General features: G+C 38.0%; 1 protein-coding gene across 1 annotated transcript in view; it reads right to left on the bottom strand.

The window, feature by feature from the left end:
• Window positions 1-18,576, bottom strand: part of LOC113477067 (25-hydroxycholesterol 7-alpha-hydroxylase) — a 106,969-nt gene extending 88,393 nt beyond the window's left edge. The window contains exon 1 of the mRNA XM_026843165.1: window positions 18,549-18,576. The gene's annotated coding sequence lies outside the window, so the exon portion shown is untranslated. The remainder of the gene's footprint in view (window positions 1-18,548) is intronic.
• Window positions 18,577-20,092: the final 1,516 nt, after the last annotated feature.

The raw sequence follows: 20,092 nt of genomic DNA on the forward strand, positions 1-20,092 counted from the left end.
GAGAGCCAATATTACAGTTAGGACTAGAGAAATATAGGACTCTCAGAGACCTCAGGAGTCTTATTTGTCTTAGGCTGTCTTAGACCCTCCTGCTGCATAAAAGGGGTAAGGGGAATAATTATTCCAGGCAAACCTAACTCCTTCAACCTTTCCTTTTAAATCACGCATTTAGAATTCTTCATTTCCTCATGATTTCTTTTGGAAACTCTCCAATTTATCTACATCTTTCTTTATATGCAGTCCCCAAAACTGGATTCAATACTCCAGCTGAGGCCTCACCAGCACCATATGGTGCAAAATAATTACTTCCCATGTCTTACACATGACACTCCTGTTAAAGAATCCCAAAAAAAAGAGGTGCTTTATTTGCAATAGCATGTCTTTTGTGAGTTATATTTCACTTGTGATCTCCTAAAACCCCAGACACTTTTCTGCCTTCCAATTACTTCTGCCTTTTGTCTTTCTGCATTTACCATATCTTTTCCAAGGGCAGTATTTTGCACTTCATTACCAAATGTCACCTGGTTGATTTTTATTATAGATAGTTCTGAACCCATACATTCCTCCGAAGTATTGTAAACCTCTGCTTCCTGACCCACTGTCCCTGTAAAAATAAGAAAGTGTATTTTCTCATTACATTTTGAATGATGAATCAGAGAGCAGAACTTTCCATGAAAGAGACTCGCGAGTGATGCTAGGTGCCCCTGCTGCAGTTGGAACAAGCACCACTGATAACTTCTCTTTGAGAAAACTTTTTTCAGCTGCTTGGTAACCACTCATGGCGATTTCATCTAGGCCATATTTTTCAGGCTTGCTTATAAGAATGTCATGTTGGACAGTGTCAAAAGCCTCACTGAAGTCAAGATACATCATATCTTCTACTTCTCTGTTATCCACTAGGCTAGTTACCCTGTCAAAGAAGGAAATGAGATTGGTTTGACACAATTTGTTCTTGACAAATTCACGCTGGCTGTTTTTTATCACCTGATTATTGCCTAGGTGCTTATGAATTGTTCTAATATCTCTCTGGGCGATCAAACCAGGGCCAAACTGGACTTGGCAGCTGGAAAAGGAGTACTTAGGGAATTAATATCAAGTCCTAATCCTGACTTTCATCAACCCTGCCAGGCTGCAAACATTAAATATAGCTTATGCTTTAAGATCAAACCAACAAAACCTGACCCCCTTCTATGGTAGGACCACTTTGCAGTTAACCACTGTAGCTGCACCACATCGCTACAGTGCAAGAACCATTTAGAAACACTCGAGCTAATTCCTGTCCCAGAAGCTGCAGGGCTAAAATCCTACTCCCACTTTTTCCAGTGAGGCCAAGACTTTGGTTTTGCATCTTGAGATGAATTACCTCAGACTTCTGCTGCTCAAATATTCAGAGTTGTCTTTACATCTCCTAATGACATGTTATCGCAGTATGAAGACACATACTTAGTTTTCTAGCACATTTAAAATGCTAAACAGTCTCTTACATTAATAAGAGTCTTCATACTGCTTATAACAGCCATTTAACCAGGCTTCAGGACACAAAATTTAGCATCATTGTTTTCATATCCTCTATCCCAGAAAGGTTTGAGACTTTGGGTAGTACTGCAACAACAATAATAAATATGATGGGAAAGCTGCAAATACCACCTCAATTTACAGAATAAGAAGTTGTGAAATAGGATTTTTAGCCAGAAAAAAAACCAAAAAAACCCCCCCAAAAAAGCGGCAATCTGGGAGCATTCTGTTGGGGGGAAGAAAAAAAAAAAAAAAAGGCAAGCCCCCTTCCCTCTCTGTTTTGCTTCCAAGTTAATGTTTCCCTGGTCAGCCTTCCTGGATCTTTTTATTTTGCTTATGTTCAAAGGAGCTCTTCTTCAGGCACACAAGTTTTTATGCAAGAGACAAATAAGAGATTCTTTTCTTCCTCCTTTCCATCACTCCTCAGGCTTCCCCTTCTTTTCCTTTTTACTCCTCTCAGTCTCCAACACATTCATCTTCCTCCACAGACTCATCTCTCATCCTTTGTCATGTATTTTTTTCTCTGCTATTGCATAGGAACTATTTCTCAGTTCCATTCCGAGTCTTCTTAACCATACAAGCTTTTATACAGGTACTAAACTAAGTACTGAACATCATCATGCAGTCACATCTGGGTTACCTCAATTCAGCTTCCCATACTGTTGTTTCCATTCATGTTTCCTACAACACATCTCACACTTTGCATCAGGGAGGTTACCGAGCATGAAAGAAAAACAGCATAAGAAGGGCCATGGAAATAGCCATTGCAGCACCTCTGAAGACAAGTAAGTGTAGATGGAGAAGGCTGAGCACAAGAATCCACAGCACAGAACACAGCTTCACCAGAAAGAAACAGCCCTGAATTCGCACTTGATTGTGGTCATGGCTGGTCCTTGGCTTTATTTAGATGAGTGGTTTTGCAACTGCTGCAGACCCTAGGTGATCTACACACTGTTTCTAAGGAGGCTATGGTAGACAGCTAACATATGCTACAGAGTAGCCTACATGCACCAGGGTTCTAAGTCTTTAAAAAAAAGGATAAGCTAAAACAGCAGTTTTCTTAAGGTGGTACTAAAGACATTCAGTAAGACCTTGTTCCATACTCCTTGATGAAAATCTTTGACCTACTATTGAGCAGGCCATTCCAGTTCATCTCTGTTTCCTCTATGGCCATCTGTTTGTCTTGTCTTCAAGACGCAATTTCTTGAAGGAGAAATTATTTCCCGCTTTTACCATGCTCAGCACTAATATAATAATAAATAGGTCTGCATTTACAACTGATGCTAATAACATAATTAGATTCTCTAATCTCTCTTTACTTTGTGAAAATAGAATTTGTGCAAAAAAATCACATAAGAATTTGTGTTAAAAAGTATCGTTTTGTTTAAAGTCTGTTTCATTCTTACTCTGCATAAATGGATTTTCCCCTGCTTTTGCAACACCCTTGCAGTCCAACACAGGAGATGGAAGTCATTAAAAAAGAAAATATAACAGTAGAATTACAGAAACTGGCAAGATAACGTAGAAACATTTCCTGAAACCACTAGCTCTTTCTTATTAAATGACTAGGTTTCAAATTAATGTTGTCAGTGCAAGTAATACTGAAATTTACACTACACTATCTCAAGTCAAAGGCAGAGATTTTAAAGGAAAAAGTCCTTTTTGAAAGCTAATGCATTAAAACTCTGAAAGTTATTTGTTGGCTTGATGAAGATCATTGCATTATTGAAATACCATTTTTTTTTATTAAGATCCATATGGCTACAAATATTTTGCTGCAGTGCATCATAACAGAACAGTACACAATAAAGTTCTAGATTTCCTATCCAGTCTAAGTGCTGTGAAATCCAGTCACCTAAAAGCATTAAACGGTAAGTTCAGCTGTTATACTTAGTATTTCATAGGAAACATAACACTTGATCATTCAAGGGGTTAAGCGCAAGATTAGAATAAAGTATATGCTATAAACTTTATATATGATACAGGCTGCATATGGACAGTTCTTCCATCTGCCTAGATGACTGCAACAAAGATACAAGTAGATAAAATTGCAGTTAATTTAGTAACATGTACCCACATGATAGCAAGTCCAATTGTGATTGAAATAATTTGAAGGTTCTAACATTTGCATCTCTTCAATCAGCTTTCATTTCTTACAGAGATTCACCATATCTAGCTGGATTGCAAGAAAATATGGACCTCCATTAATTTTTAGAACAAAAACCTGAAACTAACCCTGGAGACCATCTGGAAGCTACGAGTTGCATAAAAATTCAGCTTCTTGCCTGTATGACCACATCACTTCTTTAAAAAGAACGGAAGTAATCGCACACACTTGATTTCATTTTCAGTTACAAGTGCAATTCAAGGACCTCTGTACCTCAGATGTATAGGTCTAAGCCTTGGTTGTAATGAAGGCAATGCAGCAGCTAAATGAAGAGGTCCAAAGCCTATGAAGTTGGAGCTGATGGCCAACATCTTTCAGAGCAGTCACTTCATCTAGCTGGAACAGTTCTGAAATGTAATGCTTACTGGATACAGAAAGGACAAAGTGAATGCAAACTGCATACTCTGGGACAAATCTTCAAACCATTTTTGATCCTAATTAAAGGTGTCTATATGAACATCAACCTTGCCAGAAAAAAAATGGAACTGTCGAGCCATAGAAAAACGGTAGATGACATAACCCTTGTCTCACATTACTGCTACTTACATGTGTAGCTTAACTGCAGCAAGTTTGATCATACACATAAGACTTCATAAATGCATATGCACACTTATACACAGGTTGACAAAAATTTATAGTCTTTTACAGCATCAACATGTACATTTCTATTGTTCATTCTCTTTAAGAATAAATCTCATTACAAGACTTTAGAAGTTGTATACCACAACAATATTAGAGATGTTTATATTAATGTGTTTCCTAAAAAGATTGTCTACCTTTTGTTTCAGGGCTAAAATATATTTGGGGAAGAATGGGCTCATTCAGAATAAATGTTTCTTTAAATCCCCTTTATTTTTTTCTGTTGAGTTAATCAGATATGACACTGATTTTATCCTGTATTCAGAACCTGTTAGGTATTCTGTCCAGCTGAAATACAAACACTGTTTCAATTACAGAGGAAGGCAGGTAGAAATTAAAAGAGGCATTGCTCCTCTAGGTTTAAAGTCACTTGGTTAGTCAGATCTTCAAGAAGAATCTCTGTTACTGAGCTGAAGATTTAAACAATCGTGACTTTCAAGAGTGTTTCCACCCCATTAGTGATATAGTAGTTCACATCAGAAAGAACTACTGCATTTTACAGAATTCAGCAGAGAAATGATTCTTCTCTAGTACTCTGTAGCAGCAATATTTCAGGTTTTTTATGACATGGTTTTTACAATCTAAACACAGAAATTAAATGCCTGTAGTCATAACTCATATCCTCCAATTGCTTTAAAATGGATATTTAGCTCCGCAAAGAGGTTGACAATGTCTTTTTAAATTATTACTGCTGATTTATGCCACTGTAATATGACAAAGTAGACTTACACTCCTCAAATCTGAAGATAGAACAAATATTCTTTGCAACAGTAGTGGGCAAAGGTTCTTCAGAAATAAAATATGCCTGCCCTCTACTGACCATCTAAGAAACTCTTTTTTTAAAAAAACAATATTTGCACCAGTAAAATTTTAAATCAAATTTTAAATTGAATTTCTATCCTCGTTTGAACTGACTCATAATGTCATGTCTCAAATCAGATTTCCAGTCTTCATGTACTTGTTGCATCCCTCCAGAAAGCTCAAAGCCTGTTGGTTTGCACATGTTATATGTATTCAAATATATGGTTTTTTTTTTAATTCACTGGTCTCCTGAGAAGATCGGGGAGAGAGAACGAAGTAGCCCAGAGTTTAAAATCTGACTGTATGCCCAGAATTGTTAATATAAGATACTCATTTTTTGCAGCAGCTGTTACAAATCAAGAAGCAATTGTACTTTGGACATTTACAGAGAATCAGTTTTATCCTCGAGAGAGCTTAGAAAAATAAAAAAGTGTTTGCAAAATTCATTGGATAACAAATTTCAAGGATGTTTTAAATCCAGTTTGCAACGCTGTGCCCATGTGCTATCAGAATGACCAATTTTTAGGAGTAACAAGAAAAAGAAAGTCCTGGCTAGATGTATGTGGCCAGTTCTGGCAAAAACACACAAGGACACATCTGCATTAGCCATCTCCTTTTAAGTTGTAATTTGTTAAATCTGGTTTAGACTTACTTAAAATGAGATGAACCATGGTTTAGAAGTGCTCCCTTCCCCCATGCATACATACAGTCAGATGAACCTCCAGGAAGGTACTCTGCATTAATATTTATGCTAACCACAATCTAATGTAACCCACACTGAGGAATAAAAGGAACAAATGAAATGTAGCAAATACAAGGACACAAGCTGTTTCACAGCACAAGAAGGAAGCATTCAGTCCAGCGAGGATGTTACCCCCTTGGACTCTGGGGATGAACTGCATTCCAGACTTACCACCATTTCTTTTGATGATCTTACCATTTCTTTTGAATGATCTTACCACCATTTCTTTTGGGCTAGGCAGGACCAGCACTGCCACCAGTACAAGCCAGCACTAACGGCTGCTGTTTCAAAAGCTTTCAGAACTTGCATATGTACAGTCAATATGAACAAGTCAGGCTATGTACTCCAAACAGACCAGTTATTCCTGACCAGTTCTCCATGTGGGCACTCAAGGATAAGAAAGACTCCAGAGCAAAAGTTAACCACTTGATCACACAAACAGAGCCTCAGTGTTCTCTAACCCTGACACTGATTTTAGCAGTGATTTCAGTAAGAACTGACCCAGACCGACTAGTAAGTGTTACCAAAAACCAGACAGAACATATAATTAATCCATTGCTCCTGTCATTAAAAATTCATAGTTATTCACTAGGTGTAGTCTTGTACTAATGCAGGACTAGTATACTATGCTTTACTTTCTACATTAATGCTGTGACTTTCTATATTCAACCAGCAAGTGGATCCATTCCAGTCCATATTTTCATCAGGCTTTAGAAGTGAGTTGGTACTTTCAGAAACTGTAGAACGAATATAGGCACAAAACTCTGAACAGGCGTATGAATAGCACTGGGGTAGATGATTGGAGAATTTGCACAAAAAATTCCATTGAGGAAATAACTTTCTTTTCCTATATATATCCCAAACTGTGCCATGTAAACAACCCAAAAAGAAAAGCAGCAAAAGCTATATGTTTTCATAAGCCATGTGGATAGCTTGCCCTTTTTTGAATTTCTCTCTATACAAGGTATACAAAGATATAGAGAATATGTAGAGATATATATTTTCCCCCAATAAGAATAATAAATAACTACATATTTATGGAGACATATATCTGCTTCTGTTGCTGCTGCTAGACAGCTGCCTAATGCTTATCTGCTAATGAGAACCAAAAATGGTTTGCAAAGAACAACTATCAGAGGATGAATCAAAAGAAAAATCTCTGGAATGGACTATTTTAAAAATTCAATCACCTGCTCATGAGTGAAGCTTGAAGAGCAAAAGTTTTTATAATCAACTCTCCACTTATCTGGGCATTGGAATACTCTCCCATCTCTTCAATTTACTGAGCTCTGCTTTTGAAAAATTTCTCTGCTGGGAAGCTGAGGCTCCGCACTGGAAGTCTACATGACACAGGCAGCAACACTAGCATCGTACAGTCACTGGAAATCAGTGCCTGTAGAAATGAAGATGGAAAGGAGAAGATACAGCAACCATGCTTATATCAGCTATTTAAGGATAAACTTTCAGTATAAAAAAATGCAATGACAGGGTGATATAGTAGAATTATTAAGTATGAACAATATGGATTATATTCATAAGGATTACCTCTGGTGAGCCCATAAATTTCAAATAATAAAAAAAAGTGATGTTAAGTGATGTTGACCAAATACTGATGATTAATAAAGTGTACATGGTCCTTCTCATACACACCCCAAAGGATTACTTATCCATGTGGAGACAACAAGCAGAAAGTAATCCTCACACTATTCACAGAAAAATTTCCTCTGGGAATTTTTCATCACTTTTTCCTTAAGGATAGCCACACACAAAAGAGGTTAGTATTTTACCTTACACTAAAATTAATCATGACCTTTAGGAAAACCTAACTACAGCAACACTGAAAAACTAAGTCCAGAGACATCTTCACTATTTCTCTCTTATCAACTTTGCTATAGATACCATCACAACAGAGACAGATGCACAGTATCAAGAAAAGCAGTTCTGAGCGCTGCCGCTGCCAGACTATTGAGCCTCACAATGTACATAAAAAAGTGTTACCCCTGAGGCAAATAAACATAGCAAACACAGTCCTCCAAGAAATACTACACAGTACTGGAAGTTTATGCTATATTTAAATCTTGCCCTCTCATTTTAATAAGGAAATATTGGTACTGCAAGAGGAAATTACTCTTCCTGCTAATTTAAAACAGGCTGTTGATTTTCACAGTAGGACTGTTAAGTGCCCTTTTGAGGTTCCATTAATCCAAAGAGCCCTGGAAAGGCAGGACCTATCTCTGGAGACCAGAGGCTGAGCAGAGCAGATAGACAGAGCTCTCTTGCTGACACTGGAGAAGTTTGCATTCCCTTGTCTAGGACATGATGTCCTCTTTCACTTTAGGACTGAGACAGGAGTCCCTAGGGTCTTGCACAGTGAGGAAACGTGGGGTTTTGCAAGTGGAGGTCCTAGGGAAGAGTCAGGTATTGCTACCAGACACCACCTGCTAACCAGACAGACAATTAAAGAAGGAATGCTAACCCGTGTTCTGCAAATTATCGTTGAGCACTTCCCAGATTGAAAAAAAAAAAAAAAAAAGTTGCCTCTTTAAAAACATCTTTAGCACTTTCTTTTTTTCCTGCATGCCAGGACACAAGACATTGTTGTAATTCCCTGTTTTCAAAAAAGAAAAATCTATCATGGTAGCTTTCACTTAATGTTATACGTTTTAGTTCTGATCTTCAATTTCTTCCTCTTCCTTCTTCATTTCAGCTTTCTGAAACCATCTGCTTTCTGTTAAGATGAATTCTTAAAATCCTGTGAGCTGCTCATATGAAGCGAGTAAAAGTTGGATTTTCTAAAAGAGGCAGAGATTTGCAATGTAAACAACCTATATGCAGCTTATATCTTCATTCAGGTTTATAGCGAGTGGGTGGATACATTGCATAACTACACTTCAGAAGGGGTAATTAGGTGCTGAAATATGCATTTCCTTGTGTAGTGAACCAACTGCACTAATCCATAGAGGCATGCATATTTTTGTGCTCATAACTGTGTTTCTTTACCTTTTGAAAATGTAATCTCTTATGAGAAAGAATATTCAAGGTTATAAGAGCCTACAAATCCCTTTCACCACTGCCTGAAACTTCTAGGCTTTGCAGTCTCTAGTTACTCCTCATCACTTAGGAGAATGTAGAGCCCCAGTGAAAATATTTACAGTGTGGTTAGCTAAGGTCGATAAGGTTTATGAACTGCTTCATAAATATTAAAAAATAAAAATAACACAGCAAACCGTGTCTGATTTGCTTTCTTTAGGTATGTTATATAGCAAATGAGCAAGCTGCAGCCCAGAAGCAGCCCAGCTGAGGCTACACGAGAGTAGCGTGTGCTGTAAAGCACCTGCTGAGATGCTCTACAGGCAGGTTACTACCACAGTGCTGTGCAAAGCATCCATGGCCTCGTTAGCTCCTACTTGTTTAGATAATGTTCCCGTTCCCACTGTGTTGTTTCTTCTTGATTGCAAATTAATTGCGATGATCTGCAGGTTACAGTATTAAGACAGCAAATTAATAAATGTTTAGTTGCAGTGGCCAGTGCCCATTATCCGATCCAATGCATGGGAGATGCCCTTGCCACAGGATCACACTTCCCATGGCATCTAACTGGCTGCACAGCCCAGCCTCATCTCAGACCAGAACCCAGTAACTCTCTTTAACAGCATCTTTAACGTTTTTATCTGTGCCTCAGTCCTCTCATCAGCAGGATATGGACAATAATGCTCTCTAGCCCCAAATCACTGTAATGACAAGATCCTCAGAAAGCAGGTTAAAGATGATTGTATAACATTACTAAGTACTGCTTTATTCTTTTTTGAAATAGACAAAGTATAGGTCATTTCAGTCTTTAATCACATCCATATCTTTTGCTCTGGCATGTTGCCCTAGTTCAGCCTAAATTTTGTGATGATTATTATCTTTTGGTACCAGAAACCCGCTAAGAAATCATTTTTAGTTCTTTTGCTTTTAAATACAGACAGCTGCTTCTGTCTTCCTGAAAGGAGTGGATCATATTTGCAAAACGATTTTGTCCCTGCCCACTTAACAGCACTTTGATCACCTTGGATTAGAAGACATCAGCAGTGCTACTCAGAACTTTCAGGCAAAGGGCAAGTATCCATATTTGAACTACAGCGTTAGACACGGTCTGATCTTTGGGGAAGAAGAGGTACAAGAAGAATGGCTGCATTTTCAAGATTTGAGTTATTAGATTATTATATTATCAAATACACACAAAGAAAAATGTGTTCTGTTTCACCAATGATGAGCACAACCAAGTCTGATTCTAGGTGGAGCCCAGCCATGAGAGGCAGCTATAAAGGGATACCTCAGGCTTGGTAAATACAGCTCTCAGAAAAGAACCCCAAATCCTAAAAGGTCATATAATCTTAGGGGTTCCGTATATTTAATATGCATTAAATATACATAACCTGAATTAATGTACAGTGCCTGAGTCATTAAAATTCTGGTGGCATGATGTACCTCTGGAGATCCTCAAGAGGTTATGAGTTCAGTCACAAGGCAAAGCACCCCATCACTGTAAAAGCTCTAAATTAGGTATGTGGCTGAGATTCCAAGAAAAATTTGGGGGGGGGTGGAGGAGGACTGTTCATAAATCTGCCCTCTGACAAGGATATTCTATTACAAAATCATTTTTAAGTATATTAACCAGTAAAAACAAATTTGTGATGGCTTCCTGGGTTCAAAGAGATTGTTATGGAGAACCATTAAATAACAAAGAGAAGGAAAGGGAAACAATGGTGAGAAGTATAAACTGGAAGTTAGGACTGTATTTTTTCCATTACATCAACAGCATTCATGCTAGTATACAGATACTGATTTATGACAGTATTTACACTTTGATCCCTATTTTATAAATTTTACTTTACACCCCTTTTTCCCTCTTCATGTTGTGCAAAAACCCCACTCTTTTTTTTTTTTTTTCTCAGATACACATTTTTTTCATGTTTTTAGTTACAAATATACATCCCACCTCTTCGGGAACTTAATGGATGACTGAAGAATTAGTGAGACTGTAACATCAGAGGTCTGAGCCTGAGCAATGTAGAAAAAAGATTTTTAACCACACTTCTGAATGTTACTTTTCATTCAGGCCCCGTTCATTCACTCATTCTGTAAACTGGATTATAACAATCAGACCAGACACTATCCTTCAAGCGATGTCTTGTATAATTGAGGTCTCTCTCCTGGAACATTCAAGAATTCCTCTTGGCAATTTTTGACTACAAATAAATAGGTCGAAATAGATATCTGATGGGAGGGGAAGCGAGGATGACTTAAGGACTTCAAATCTGTAAACAGTGAATACAAAACAAGAATGCTGCAATACACACTTGAGTTTTAAGGTGAGTCTAAAAAACACTGATGCCAGAATGCCAGACACTACGGACTCTCAGGTATAACATGAACACTGTAAGGAAATGTATTAAGGAAGACAAGCAGGAAGAAAGAGTCCAGTGACATGAAGATGATCCTGTTGAATCAATTAGCCCAAGTTTTAGGTCCTAACTCAAAGTCAAAACTTTTCTCCTTAATATTCCTCCCATGACAAAGACACGAATTAACAGAGAGCTGGCAGGCAGCTAAAGGCACTGGCTGTGTAGGCACTTCTAGTGTATAAATTTGTTATTTACAGTGTAATCGCTAATCCCATCACAAAGGCCACTTTTCCTGCAGTGTTGTCCCTACAGCTTCTAACATCTCTTTTTTTGCTTTGTAGCACCCTCATGATATTTTCTGAAGAAACACCCACAGTTTGCCCAGAGAAGGCCACTTGACCACAAGTCACCCTGCCAACATAAAACAATTCATATTTTGTTGTTTGGTGTTTAGTTCAAAGAGAGAAACAAGAAACAAGCTCAACATAAAGTAAGAAAAACCCAGCACTGAAACCATACTACTTAATACTGGGAATTTTTTTTGTTGTGGTTTTTTTTTTTTCTTTTCTTTTTCTGGGCACATGCGGTCTTTTCCCAAGCATGTACAGATAGCTGTCTGCACCAAACGTGAACATCCTCTGACCGAACACATATTCAGTCTTCTCAGCAAGTGGAGAAGGGAGATGGGAGAAATGCCATTCTCTGTGGCATGGTTCCAACACCAGAGCAGCTATCATTGATATATATTGAAAGGAAGAAGGTGAATCATTTCTTGCTATGAAAAGAACTGCTACTTTGCCATGAATTCCTTTGTTTAAACAAAATTTAGTTAGTTTCAACCTTTTTTAACAAACAAAATGTTCTAAGCTGGTATTTTAGAATTTGCATAAAAGGAGACCTCTTGGACACACTTCATCATTTCAAAATATACTTTACACCTAGGAAAATGTATCAAAGCCACAAATGCTTTGGTCAAGAAGTTTCACCCCTCTTGAATTGACTGATGATATCATATGTTCTAGGAATATTTTTATCATCTGGCATGTTGCTCGGCACCATATGGCACAGCACACTGACAAGAGAGAAAGGACTAGTTTTAAATATTATATATATATAGGTAGATAAAAATAAATGTTACACTTCTATAGAAGTATAAAGACACTACTGCACATTTCTGTAATTCTTATTACAGTAGGGTCTCACTGTGGAAGGTATGTTTTTTGTCCTCACACAATAATACAGAAGTAAGAACTACTCAAGTAGAGCATAAAAGAGTTTGAAAAAAAGAAATGCAACCCCTCAAAGAGAGCTTGAACGGAATGCAACACTTATTTTCTCACTTAGTAATGCTTCTTTTTCCAAGACTTGTAATTATTATAATAATGACATATTAACCCTTTCTCTTGGAATTAATTTCCTGCTGTTAATTCAGATAGACATATTTTATAGTCACTTAAAATTTTTATAGAGAGCAATAGCTCCCGTTCTGTCAGTACTGGAAGGGATGAAGCCTGCTGGTTTTTCCAAGAAAACTTTTTAAAGGGAATCTCATGTCATTTTGCATTAATATTCATATATATAAAACCTCTTTGTTTTTCATCATTATGAATTGTACAAAATACCGTACTAAATATTTATTTAGGGAAAGATCATAATTTTTTGTTTGGCAAAGGAAACGTGAACTTCTGGGGTTTTTTAGGTGAGGTCATTAGGTAGGATGGAACATTTCGCCAAGAAAAGGTTCACCATTTTATTTAAAATCCTCTTTTCCTCTGTGAAATCTTCTTGATACTTCTTGGTTCTGGATCAACTACAGCAAGATCTCGTCTTATCCTCTGACATGATGATAAACCACAAAGGTGAGAATGTGTCTAGAGAAACAGAGTTTAAACATATTCTAACAGAAAAGCAACCAAACCTCCATGACCACATTTTATTCATCTGCTACTGTGCTTTTTCGCTTCATAAATTCACCATTTTAGGAAAAGGATATTAAACCTAACACAAAAGGTGTTTCAAGCCTTTGAAGACATCTTCCTGTTCATTCCCTGTGCCTTCATCACACAAACATTTGTCTGTGTTAGGGCTTTCCCAAAGTACTTTTGGATAACCAAGCCTGTAGGATGCCTGACCCCGACAACTGAAGCATTCATCTTCCTTCCACCTCCAGATCCTCCCCTGTCTCCCAGGCCCACACAGAAAAGTCTACTCCACCTCCATGAGATGCTTGAGCATATGGGACAGTATTTTTCAACTTTGCTACTGTTCAAATCTTTATTAACCTATCCATGCCCACAAAGAATTGGTGCTCATCCATCCCACAAGCTGCATCACACTCCTCCTGCCTGCCCATCCTGGCACTGGCACCTGGTCTCACTGTTCTCGGTAGGATAATCTTTGCCTGGTTGCAGATCTCGAAAACAGTCATTCACTCTCTGCCTCAATAAATCTCCACATCATTTAAGATCTTAAATGAAATAACTGAGTTTGCTTTACAATTGTTCCTATTATAATATATCTGGCATTAACATATTATATATAATATGAAGACAGAAGAGAAAAAAACCCAAACTGTTAGTGATCTGAGTATTTTTACAATATCACATACTCCTTAGAGTTGAAAGTTCAAAAGGGCTTGAAATAAATGGTTAAATAACATACATTAACATGGCATCAATAGCAAAGCCATCTTATTTGCAAGAACTACAGCTGCCCTTACTCCAGACACCTAAGATCAATGAGGCTGCCAGGCAGTGCAAAGCACAGGAACTGCAGGGCTCAGAACGGGCTCTGGCACTCAGCAGGGCAGATGCTAAGGCATCCTTGTCTCTGTGCTTGCTTCATGACCTGGCTGCCCAGCTGGGTTCCCAAGCCTCAGTGCTTTGTGCTGAACCCTGCATCAGAAGCACGGAGGGGTGGAGGCTCATGGCTGTGTATGGTTTGCAGATCCTGCGGCCCAACAAAGCTATGTCATTGCCCAGTTTCACAGCTACAGCTCTGTGCTCGAGTGGTTTGGGGATGAAGGGGTAATAAAGAAACTAAGCGTCATTATTAATGCTCTTCTCACACTTTAGGGATGCACTCACCCTCATGCACCTATCCTGTATGTGAAATTAAGTTATTTTGCTGTGAGGGATGTCTCTCTGGGTGCCAAGTGGACAGTCAGAAAACACAATTAGAGTTTCCACCTCTTATCATCACTAGAAATACCCTGTTCAAGACAGAGTAACTACAATATAGATGAAATAAATCTTTGGGTTGGAAGCTGCTACTGCAGTAATCAGTAATCATGTCCTGGATTATGTCCAATGTGGTCAGTTCCAAAGTCAACAGATTTAAAGAACACTGTTCTCAAACTCTATGGGAAAGCCTAGTAATTGTAACTTGGGATGGCAAAATCAGAAAGAGAAAATGAGAATGAGATTTAGAATTCTTCAAGAGGACTTAAGATTTTTGTTCATCAAAGTGCCAAAGGTTGGAAAACTATACAACTTGGGTCAGTAAAGAACTGAAAACAATGTTTACTAATAAAAACTAAGGACAGAGAGGGATATCCTATGGATATAATGGAAAATACATAGTCTTAAAGATTATAATTTCCACCCTTTACTTCTAATGGTTCTTTTGTATTTAATATTGCTCTGTAACAACTGCTCTCAACCTCCTGAGTCAATTAGTTTGTTACAAATGAGTAAAGGTAACTGGAGCCCTCACAGGGAAAGATTCAAAACATGGTAATGTGGTTGGTAAAACTAAAGATGAGAGATGAGAAAATGAGCATATTAGAAACAGTGGAAATTATGAAAAGAAGGAAAACTGAACTTTGTAAGAGTGCATACTGGATTAGAAATATGGGCAAGGCTATTCATAATCAGCCTGGCGGGGGCTGAAATTCCAGCTGTCAGACATAAATAGGGTTTGAGCCCTAAAAACTTCTTACAGAGACACCATCTCTAAAGTGGGAAGGGCATCAACCACCATGCAGGTAAACAAAGAAGCTTGCAAAAACTCAGTTAAGTCTTAAATGAAAAAATTGAGCCGTAGCAAGTTTTCATCTTAGAGGACAAACACATAGCAACCACAACCGACAAGGAAATGACAAACCCTGGTTATAAATGTGGTATTTTAAATAAGAGAATGAGGAACAAAAGGAACTAGCTACTAGGAAAGCCAGGGGGATGGTCTGGAAGACATATACTCCAATGACATGTTGGCATGGAACTGCCAAATGAAATGTTAAAGCCTGCTTCAAGCAAAGGGTCAGAGTAGATACTCTCACAGACTCAGGGATGATAAAGTCAAACAGACCATGCTCAGAACAGGCCTAAGCATAACAAGGCAGCACAGAAACATCTCAATAACAGTAACTTGGAAACAGCAGCCCTCTATTTACCATTAATTCTCAAATTACTTTGCCCCGAGTCCCTCTCCCTAACACAGAGCCCACCATTTCTTCAGTTCTCTCTCACTGTGAATAATAAATCCCATCATCATCATTCAAATATTTGCTCCTGATCACTTTTTCACCCAGCTCCAGGGACCTCTGAGTACCTGCAGTTTGGATAAGCAGTTTGGTTAAGCAATGGGGAGGGCAGTTTCACTGGCAGTTATGATGCTGAAGTCTCTGCACGGGTTCTAGACACCATCTGGGGTTTGCATTAAAGGACACCAAGCATTTCAATATACAGCTTAGTAACACAATATGAAAGCAGACTCCCAAATCAAAGTCTCAAGCATACATTTACAGAGCAGTTGGAAAAAAGCCAAGTTGTCCACAAGACCATTTTTACTTTGGCCTTTGAGGATTTGGTACACATCAAGTGCACCTTAGCAGGTTTGAAAACCTAGCCTCTAAGGATTATCTTCTCTATAAGGGCCTCATGGATATAAAAATTAGACTTCTCTAAATACTGCTTCTTTTACCAACACTTTCTGTAAATATTAATATCCAGAAGTAATATTCGGAATAAAACCTCACCTCCATCTCTAGAATATTTGTAAAGCTACCAGTATGATTTTACTATGAAAGGACCATTTTATACATCTTTAATTTTTCAGATTTGAGAAGACCTCAGTCTAGATCAAGTTTATCAAACCAATTAGTGCATGAGAAACCTGTTCTCTAATTTTTATAACTCACCTTAACACAGTTAAGTAATGCCGGTATGCAAACAGCTACATCTTCTATCAATTAGTTTCTAAAGTGGTGGAAGAAGGCTAATGAATTGCAGAGTTATACAGAAAAATAAAGTGAGATTACTTAATTCAGTATTATGGGTGTTCAAATGTCACTTTTGTTTCAGACCAGAAACTTTCATGCATCCAATACAGCCAAATCTCAGTAATATACATGTTGAACAGGAAGAACTGAGCCTACCAGAGAACCAAACCCATGAGAGGTGGAGATCCATCAACTCCCTGCAGAGACCAGTGACACAGATGACCTGGATTTCCATGACAATGGATTTCTTCTGTTAAATCACTGGCAAAACTTAATTTTGATAGATAACAGGAACACCATCAGGCTCAAGAAATTTTATTTATAAAAACTATGTAAAAAATTACATGCAAACCAGAACAAAATTTTCAGTGGATCTAAACAGTAGTTGAAGTGAGTGGAAAAATCTAGCCGTTCACTGAAATGAAGGACAGATGCATGGTAGCTAAAACTCTGTGAAATACTCTGTAAATCTATGGGTATATATTAGCAACAGAATAAAACACTCCCCTCCAACTTCTGACAAAATTGAAAACATAGAAACAAAGATGTTAGTTAAACAAGCCCCTTCTGGAAGAATGCTAATTAACTTTTATAGGTTACATTTTCTTGATATACCGAAATCAAAATGACACAGCCATTTGTTTTCCCTGGCAAAGTCATGCACATCACTGATTATTCAGGTTTTGAAAACTGTGTATAATACATACTACCACCTACACAACAGCACAACGCTGACATTTCAGCACAGAACATGTTGAAGCAGTATTTCTGTACTGGAAAAAAGAACAACTAAAAGACATTTCCTAGAAGGTATCCATCGAAGAGAAGAGAATAATGTATAAAACATGGGCCTTTTCTTGAGAGCCTGAGGTTACAGATGCCTTCTACACCACATCGTGTTCCCAACATAACAAATCTGGCAGAAGCGCCAGGTTGAAAAATGGAAAGCAATTTCATTTTGATTTTGTGGAGCAAAAAAGACTTATCAACTCCTTGCAGTAATTTTTGTGAGGCAGCGTACATTTAGGGGGATTGCAAACAAGCTGCCTGAATGTCTTTGTTCCACATTCTTTCTTATATTAAAAATGTATTAATTATTCCAGTCACCACTTTTAACAAGCTGAGATAAAATGACTGTATTCTTAACACTACATCAACCATCTTCTGTTACTCCTGCTTATAAGAGAGCCTTTACTTTTCATCCACGAGAAAATCCAAGTGATCCTACAGAACTGTACACGAGTTCCACTCAGATAATTTTGTAATCACCCAGAAAAAATGGACAGAGCCTCGTTATACAATAGGATGCTCCCCACTGATCAAGGGACACACTCCCTGCTCTGCAGGAGTCAGATATACTGGGCATCACCTGAATCCCTGCTGTAAACGGGTGACTTGAGTGCAGTCAGGCCATGAATGGTGCAACGGACATAAAAACCAGACTGGACCCTCACAGCACTCCTGGCACTAGCATGAGGGTGAGGAACTAGCTATTCTTTCTAAGAAGATGTATATGCTGAATGCTTTCACACACAAAGCAGAGAAACATGGTAGATGACCCAGACCAGGAATCCTAAGTGTGGACTAACTCCTCGCTGAACTCTTGACTAATGAGCCTGTAAAAAGAGGTTAATGTTTCTGACAGCACTATATGACTGTGCAATAATAAACTGAATTTTTCCATTAACTTTAGTGGTGAACACTCAGCATTTTTATTTCAGTGAGGTCTTGTTGAAGTAACAGTGATTTGAGCCCCAGTGTGGCTCCATCACTGCAGACACAGAGTGAAGATGACCTACTGGTACCAAGCAGCGGCACACTCAACCACAGATGACATAATTTAGAGATCATAAATACAGGACACATATAGCAGGCTTCCAGCACTGCCATAGCTGTAGCAGCAGAGTCATGATGGGGAGTGAAACCACAAATTTAAAGAAAGTCAAAGATTGGTAATAGTTTGGTTCCCCTAACACTTGTTTTTTGTTTTTTAAAAAAAAGGAAAGGGAAAAACACAAGCTCAAAAGATCATACGTGAACTCAGAAAACACATTAATAATAAATAAAACTCACTTTAAAGGAGTTGGGCTTTGCTTCCAGTTTTACCCAAAGATCTCAAGGTGCCTGAATTGATGGTAAATGGTAACTGACACTGAAGAAAACGGCAACAAACATAAATCAGTTTTAAGGAAAAAAGTCCTCTTCTTTTGAAGTTACTGATTGTCATAAAGCTGTAGGCTGACAAGACCTATGTATTGGTATTATTTAGAAGATCTGCATCATGAAACATTTATCAATTTAGCTACATTTAATTTCTGACACCGAACAGTACAGCTAAATGAATGTAAAATTTGCATCAAAATAAGCACCTAAAATAGTATTGTCGGAGTTAAACCAGAGGTAAAGGAAAATTACTTATTTACAAGCATCCATAACGTATCAGTTGTGGTTAATTAGAATGCTAAGATTGCAGTAATGTTTGAATCTGGTAGTAATCAACGGATGTTTGGGGTTTTCAGTCTACCATTCTCTTCATATGAGCTCCCTGTTTCCAAAAGTTTTACCACCTATTATACCCCAATTAAACCACCTACCCTACACCTTTTCCATCATACACCCAGGAGTTACCTTCCTATTTGCTTACAGTCCTCATTAATTTAGGAAAAACAGCCTAGCTTAAAAAGGAATTATTTTAAAGTTGAAGTAGAAACTGCCAATTCAGGATTGAATATTAGGATTAGGAAAAGTGATACTCTGGATGGTAAGGAAAAAACAGAGGACAGGATTTGTACTCTTCATGACTGCAATAGCATAAATACGATTGCTGGTGAGGCAAATGTCCTTTCTTTTGAAAAAAATTAATTAAGCTCAGTGTGACTCTGTCTGCAGATACAAGGATCACTTCACAGGTACTAGGCTCTGTCACACACCCTGAGCGTATGCTGGGATTTCCCCCAGCCTTCCTTCCTTCTCCCTTCACAGCTGGTTTCTGTTGGAAGGAATACATGCACATTTCACAACAGAAAAAGCCCATTATTTTCACTACCCACACACATATTTTCATACTAAAAGGAACTAACTTGTTCTAAAGTGACCAGAAGAAATACTTAAAAATTCAGCAGTAACAAACTGCAGCCATCTGAAGGCTACCAGAGGAACTTCTTGTGGGACAACTCACAAACTCAGGATGGATTTTGTTAAAAAGTACTATGTCAGTTTCCAGATGTCCAAAACAAACAAAAAATACAATAATGTTGCAAAATCTTTGTGGCTCAAAAGCCACTTTGCCACTTTTAGTGACTATGTGATTAGTCGTCATCATGATTACAGAAATTTCACATCCGATGTGGCCCACAGTTGGAAGACAGAAGAGCTTGACTGTGTCCTGCATCAAATCTGCTTACAAATTAAAAAAGGCTCTTAAGGCTTCAGCCTTCTCAATTACTGAGAGAGAGTACTTTTGTTCTGTATAGGTCAATAGAATTACACCTCCCCATCTTTTTTTATGAAAGGAGAATAAGCTTCAGACTGCTTTTAAAAGGTTACTATCCCACTGGGAAACACTGGATCAGACTCGTCAGCAGATGTGGTTAAGGACCAGCGTGCCAGTTTACAGA

The sequence above is a fragment of the Athene cunicularia genome (assembly GCF_003259725.1).
Source record: "Athene cunicularia isolate RWA chromosome 2 unlocalized genomic scaffold, athCun1 chr2_part1, whole genome shotgun sequence".
NCBI lineage: Eukaryota > Metazoa > Chordata > Aves > Strigiformes > Strigidae > Athene > Athene cunicularia.